The sequence below is a fragment of the Trichosurus vulpecula genome, chromosome 2, assembly GCF_011100635.1.
Source record: "Trichosurus vulpecula isolate mTriVul1 chromosome 2, mTriVul1.pri, whole genome shotgun sequence".
Taxonomy (NCBI): domain Eukaryota; kingdom Metazoa; phylum Chordata; class Mammalia; order Diprotodontia; family Phalangeridae; genus Trichosurus; species Trichosurus vulpecula.
Genome location: NC_050574.1, coordinates 43,999,108 through 44,006,664, shown reverse-complemented (window position 1 = coordinate 44,006,664; position 7,557 = coordinate 43,999,108).

Sequence of the window (7,557 nt, the reverse complement as noted above, 5' to 3'; positions counted from 1 at the left end):
CTTATCACGACAAGTGATACTGGGAGAAAAAAATGTGTTGCAAATATTATGAAGTTTTGGGGAAGAAAATGAAAGCAGAAGGAACAAGATTATTTTCCTCTCTGTGGCCAATTTAAAGAAAGAAATATAGAAGAGAAAATTTAATTTGAACAGTGAAGGATGGAGCAAGAATGTGAGGCCTCAGAAGAGGATTAGGACTTTTGGACCATGGTTTGTCATATGGGCATAACAGATTTTTGTTTCACAGACCATGTCTGTGAAGCATTAAGCCATTCTTCAGCCACTCACACTTTGAGACCATGCTTTGTCACCCTAATTAGATATTTAGAAGGGCCTGAAATTATAGCATTAGAAACTGAACCCCCTTTCTTTTCATTTGTACCCTCAAAAAACCTTAGTGATAAATGTAACTTTGCTATGAGCCCTGAGATTTCTCTGAGTCAAGACAAGGTGCCTCAGAGTTTACATGTGCACCACTGATATCCTCATACCTTAGCATAGTAATTGACACAAAGTAGTTAGTTGAGTCCCTTCCTTCCTTCCTTCCTTCCTTCCTTCCTTCCTTCCTTCCTTCCTTCCTTCCTTCCTTCCTTCCATATTTCCTTAAAGGATTTTAAGAACATGCATACTGTATTTCTTGCAAATCTAGTAAAAAGAAATTACTCCAAAAAGAAAAAGCAAAGATATGTGTATATATATGTGTATATATATATATGTGTATATATATATATGTGTATATATATATGTGTATATATGTATATATATGTATATATATGTATATATATATATATATATATATATATATATATAAACTGCAACCTGGGCACCAAGGCATAGCTTCATAGTAATGTTTGACTTTAAAATCTAAACTTTTCCTGGAGAACTCCTTCTGCCTATAATATAAGAACAAATAATTTTTTGGCCTGTTATAACAATGAATTTATTCTTTAAAATCAAAAGAATTAAAAAGTAGAAATCCTTTTCTGGATCTCATTTCATTAACAGGTGGAGATTGCTGATTTGGGTAAAAATTATGAGAAATCTTGGATTGAGTGACCACTTCCTGTTAAAGGCACCACAGAAAATTAGATTTTGTTGTAGCTGACAGGCTAGAAATGGGAAAAAGAGATTTCAAAGATTTCAAAGGAAAGATAGGAAGGATGCTAGGACCTCCAATTGGAGGAAAGTTGGCTGAAGAATGGTCAATTCTCCAGAATGAAATTGTTAATGCAGAGAGATTAACATTTCCAATTTAGAGGAATAATGAAAAATATAAGGAGACCAATGTGTATATACAGGGAATTCTTTTACTAATATAGAATTTTAAAAGAAGCACATATAGATGGATGATGCAGCAGGCAAAAAGAGAAAAATGTAAGTGGACAGCACATTGTGGTAAAAAGTAGTGTCACTGAGGTAAGGGTGTTGAAGGATGTTAAGAACAGCCAAAGGAGCCTTTTTGCCAGTATTTGGAGAAAAGTTAGAAACAAAAAAGGATGGGTCCTTTGATTCAGGCGTATGTGGTAAACTTAACAGAAAAGAAGAAAATACAAAGCTGCTACTTAATCATTATTTGGCTTCTGTTTTCTCTCCAAAAGAAAATGGCCATGTACTGGAAATTCCAAAAGAAAAATGGCTCACATGGAGCTTATCTCAAAAGAAAGTAAGTAGGAATGAACTAGTTGCCCTCATGAATACAACTTCCTTGACCCAAGTTGATTGTGGTTTCAAATGCGGAAAAGTGTTGATTATCATCATTAAATCACTTTCTATGGAAGAAAAGTGAAAAACCTTGAGCAATATTGAACTATCAGGAAAAAAAGGTTGCTGAAAATATACAGAACAGCCAATATCCTTAGTATTAAAACCTTCCTGGTCAGACAACACTTAGGGTAGAATGTGATATTCTAGCAGCCCCTTCCCCCAACCTCAAAATGGTAATGATTAGTGATAACCTTTGCAATATCTGTAAGTACACTCCCTTCTGTCTTCTAATACTGCCACCACTCATGCCATGACTATTGTAGTAGCCTGCAGGTTAGTGCCTCCAGAGGCAAACAACCAGTATGGCGAAAGGACAAAAGCTCGTGATGTGAGCACTGGCTAAGAAAGCAGAATTATTTAGGCTGGAGAAAAGAATGTTAACAAAGGATATGCTAACTATCTTCAAGACTTTGAAATGTTGTCAAAGATGTGTGCCATGACCCTATTCTTTTTTTTAAGTTATTTTATTTATTTTTAGTTTTCAACATTTACTTCCATAAATTTTAAATTTTCTCCTCCCCCTCTCTCCCTTCCACCTCCCCAAGATGGCATGCAATCTCATAGTCTCTACATAAACATTCCTATTAAACATATTTTCACATTAGTCATATTGTATAAAAGAATTAGAATGAATGGGAGGAACCATGAGAAAAGAAAACATAAAACAAAAAAAAGAAAATAGTATGCTTCGATCTGAATTCAGACTCCGTATTTCTGTTTTCTGGATGTGGATGGCATTTTCCATCATGAAGCTTTTGGAATTATTTTAGGTCCTTGCATTTCTGAGAAGAGCTAAGTCTATCAAAGTCAGTCATTGCACACTGTGCCTGTTATTGTGTACAATGTTCTCCTGGTTCTGCTCACTTCACTCAGCATCAGTTCATATAGGTCTTTCCAGGTTTTTCTGAAGTCCTCCTGCGGATCATTTCTTATAGCACAATAGTATATGCTTGTAGCTCAATAGAATGTGGTTATAGCACATTCATAGACCACAACTTGTTCAGTCATTCCCCAAATTGATGGACATCCCCTCAGTTTCCAGTACTTAGCCACCAGAAAAAGAGCTACGGTAAATATTTTTGTACATGTGGATCCTTTTCCCATTTTTATGATTTCTTTGGGATACAGCCCTAGAAGTGGTATTGCTGGATCAAAGTGTATGCACATTTTTATAGCCCTTTGGGCATAGTTCCAAATTGCTCTCCAGAATTGTTGGATCAGTTCACAACTCCACCAACAATGAATTAGTGTTCCAATTTTCCTATACCTTCTCCGACATTTATCATTCTCCTATTTTGTCATGTTAGCCAATCTGATAGGTGTGATGTGGTACCTCAGAATTGTTTTGATTTGTATTTCCCTAATCAATAGTGATTTAGAGCATTTTTTTATATTAATATAGATAACTTTTAATTTCTTCCCCTGAAAAGTGACTGTTCATATCCTTTGACTATTTATCAATTGGGGAATGACTTGTATTCTCGTAAATTTGACTCAGGTCTCTATATTTTATCAATGAGGCCTTTGTCAGAGACACTAGTGATAAAAATTATTTCCCAGTTTTCTGCTTCCCTCCTAATCTTGGTTGGTTGGCTTTCTTTGTACAAAAACATTTTAATTTAATGTAATTAAAATTATCCATTTTTCATTTCATAATGTTCTCTATCTCTTGTTTGGTCATAAATTACTCCAATCTCCATAAATCTGACAGGTAAACTATTCCTTGCTCCCTTAATTTGCCTACAGTATCAGCCTTTATATCTAAATCATGTACCAATTTGGACTTTATTTTGGTAAATCATGTCAGACTTTGGTCTATGCCCAGTTACTGCCATACTTTCTTCCAGTTTTCCCAGTAGTTTTTGTCAAATAGTGAGTTCTTATCCCAGAAGCTGAGGTCTTTGAGTTTATCAAACAGGAGATTTCTATAATCTTTGAGTACTGTGTCTTGTGAACCATACCTATTCCACTGCTCTACCCCTGTATTTCTTAGCCAGTACCAATAGTTTTGTTGATTACTACTTCATAATGCAATTTAAGATCTGGTATGACCAGGCCACCTTCCCTAGCATTTCTTTTCATTAGTGCCTTTGAGATTCTGGACCTTTTGTACTTCTAGATGAATTTTGGTATTTTTTTCTAGCTCTATAAAATTTTTTTTTGGTAGTTTGATTGGTATGGCACTGAACAAGTAAATCAATTTAGGTGGAATTGTCATTTTTATTATATTAGCTTGGCCTGCCCATGAGCAACTGATGTGTTCTTCTAATTATTTAGATCTGACCTTGTTTGTGTGACAAATGTTTTGCAATTGCTGGGTTTGTTTTGACAGGTATAGTCCCAAATACCAGTCTACTTACTCCTTTCTCCCCACATCTTCTTTCCATTCTTTGATTCATCACATTAGCCTCTTTGCTATTCCAAAAACAAGGCTTTTCTCTTAACTCCAGGCATTTTTTTCAGCTGCCTCACTTAACCCGGAATCCTTTTTTCTTCAATGCTACCTACTGATTTCCCGGGTTTCTTTTTTGTCCCACTCAAAATCCCACCTTCTACAGGAAGGCTTTCCCAACTGCTCTTAATTTTAGCAACTACTCTCTCAACTATTTCTTATTTATCCTCTAGGGTAGCTAGGTAGTTGAGCAGAAGGATTATCTCATCTGAAGTCAGGAAAACTCACCTTCGTAAGCTCAAATCTGGCTCAGACACTTACTAGTTGTATGACCCTATATAAGTCACTTAACTCTTTTTGCCTCAGCTCCTCATTTCTAAAAGGATCTGGAGAAGGCCAAGGAAAGTCTTAATGAGGTCCCAAAGAGTTGGACATGATTAAACAAAAAAAAATATATTCTCTGTATAGCTTGTTCACACATATTTCCTTGCTTGTAATTTGCTCCAGGGAATTCTGAACTCCACAAAGGCAAGAACAATCTTTTCCCTCTTATTGTATCCCTAATGTTTAGCACAGCGGCTGGCACTGTATTTATGGACTAACTTACTGCTGCCACTGTTATCATCATCATTATCATCACTGTTTTTTTATTATTCTCTTTTTTGTTCTGTCCTCCTCCAGATTTTACAAGAAGTTGTAGGAAGCTTTTCCTGATCTTTCTTATTTCTAATGCCCTTCTCAAGTTTATTATTTTAACTTGTCTTGTATATAGCTTCTTTATGTGTTGCTGCTTTCATGTTGTCTCTGCAATTAGACCATGAGCTTCATGAGACCAAGAATTATCTTTTAGCTTCCTTTGTATCCCCAGCACTTAGCCCAGTGCTGGTACCTAGTAGGCCCTTAATAATTATGTCTAAACTGACTGGTTGGACAGGGGGTGGTGGTGGTATGAATGTGTTCACTGGCATTTCCCCCACAATTGACTTCTGCCCAAAAGCACAAAGAGACATGCCATTTTTTGACTATGGCCCTTACTAAAATCATTTCACAAAAATTTCCCACACAATAATTCCAGATTAATGCAATTGAAGGTAAATAGAAGAGTCCCACTGGAGAATCCAAAAGAACTCAATCCTTACATAATATTCTAGATTTCCAGTCTCATCCTCAAACTACGTACTATGTTCTGCACCCAGAGTTCTGCTTTGTACAGACAGAAGAAAATGAGTCATTTCCCTTATTCAATGAAAAAGAAAGCCTGGAAAAGACCTAAGGAGTTTTCATTGCCAGAGTGTAGCCAAGATTTTCATATATATTACACAAGATATTACAATTACTTAAGAATAGGAAGGCTAAGATTAGGATTGTCAGAACATTAAACTAATAACCTGTCTTTGTCCTCTCAAGGCAGGGACAACAGATAAGGGATGTTGAAACGTCACCTAAGAGAGTTGAGGAAGTCAAGAACTTGGAGATAAGATCTCAGTAAACACGGGGAGGCATTAAGATAGCCAGGAAAATTTCCAAGGCCTGTTCTATCACCTTTATAAAGTTCCTTTCCTGTCCCTAGGCAGACAGGGCCCTGACAACACTTTAATTCTCTAGTTGCCTCCTGGAAGAGATTTTCTTTTTCTGAACTCCTAGCTGTAAAACTGGGATATAAGAAGATGCTCACCTGAGTGTCCTCTGCTGCTGGGATGGATTAAAGACATTCACCAAATATAATAATTCTGTGTGTGTGTGTGTGTGTGTGTAGGGGTGCCAGTGCATGTGGGGGTGTGTGTGCATGTGTGCACATGTGTATGCCTTTGTGCATGCGTGGGGTGTATTTGTGATGGCACAGACATGTCCTAGTTTTAAAGACTGGATTCTTTGAGCCCATCTGCCTCCAGAGCTGTGATTATCATGTCACAGGCACGATCAATGACATTACTCTGCCAAGGGAAAAAGGGATCTGTCTAAAAAAGTGAACTTTTTCCCAGTTGAAAATGTCTTCAAGGAGTCCTACTGATTAAGAATTCCCCATCTGCAATTACCAATGAATAATGACAATGGCAAGTTGTCAACTAAACACAAAGAGGAGAAAAACTTTGGGGCTCTAAGAGACCAGAGGTGCAACTGTTAAAGAGATTGGCAGAGGCAGAGGCTGGAGTACTAACACCTTATTATGAGTACTTTCATTAGTAACTATGGCCTGCCTTGAGCTTTGGGGTTGTCCTGAAACATTCCACACCTTGCATTCATCTTTTTTTTTGTCATCAAGTTCCCAGCTCCCAATGCAGTCTCTGAATAGGAATTCCTGCATAAACTAATATTCTTCACTAGAGTAGTGGTGTCTTTTGTATCTTTATGTCTTTTTTTTTTTGTTCAATTCTCATGATCTGATCATTTCCCTTCCTCTCCTTTACAATAATGACCAGCAAGAAGTGGACTTTCTTGTCATTAAGGAAGGTTACACACACCTCAATAAAGGCCCCACTTTCTTCAATCTCTGATAAAGTCCTCATTTCTGGAAGACATTGTAATTCAGTCAAAAGAGTTGTGGACCCTTTGTTAAAGTCTTATCTCTTATGTAAGGTAGTATACATGTGTGTGAGTATGTGTGTGCGTGTGTGTATGTGTGTGTATACTGTGTTTAATTGTTTTGCCATGTGGGTTATCAGTGTCCACAAGAATCTGTCTAGATGTAGCATGCTGGGAAGCAAGAATACATATCTCTGGATTCACCTTCCTCCATCATTTTCAAAGGAGGCTTTGATTTCCTCGAAGAAGTTGCTTTAGGGCAGAAGTTGCCCACTCTTCTCTGTACATGGAGAGAGAAAGTACTGGGCTAGAATTAGATCTATCTTCTTCCTTAAAGATGATTAGTCTTTACCAGAAGACTCATGGATATGGCAGTATATTTCTAGTCAATATAATGTGCTTCCATTTTGCTTTTTTGTCTTAAACTTTCCTACTTCTAAATAAACATAACTAAAAAAAAGAAAGAAAAAGATTGGGGGAAGTAAATTTTAGATTCAAATTCTTCATCTTATTGTTATTCCTTAACAGGAAAGTACCATCCCAAGTAATTTGTCCAAGACTAGACTCCCTTTTGTAGTAGCAATTTAGATTTGAAGATCTTTCCCACTCATTAACAGGCCATGTGACCTGCTTACATCACAGGAAGCCTGAGTCACATTTGGTGGAAGTTATGTCACAGGAAATGCAGAGAGAGAGAGAGAGAGAGAGAGAGAGAGAGAGAGAGAGAGAGAGAGAGAGAGAGAGCAGTTATGGCTGCTAATGTCTGCTAATGGCAGCTGTCATGATAGTTAGAACTGAACAGGCTGACTTAGCTGTACTGTGAGTTTGTCTTTGGGAAGACCCCAACAGGGGGTCTGTGAGGTTTTGGGATGGCAAGG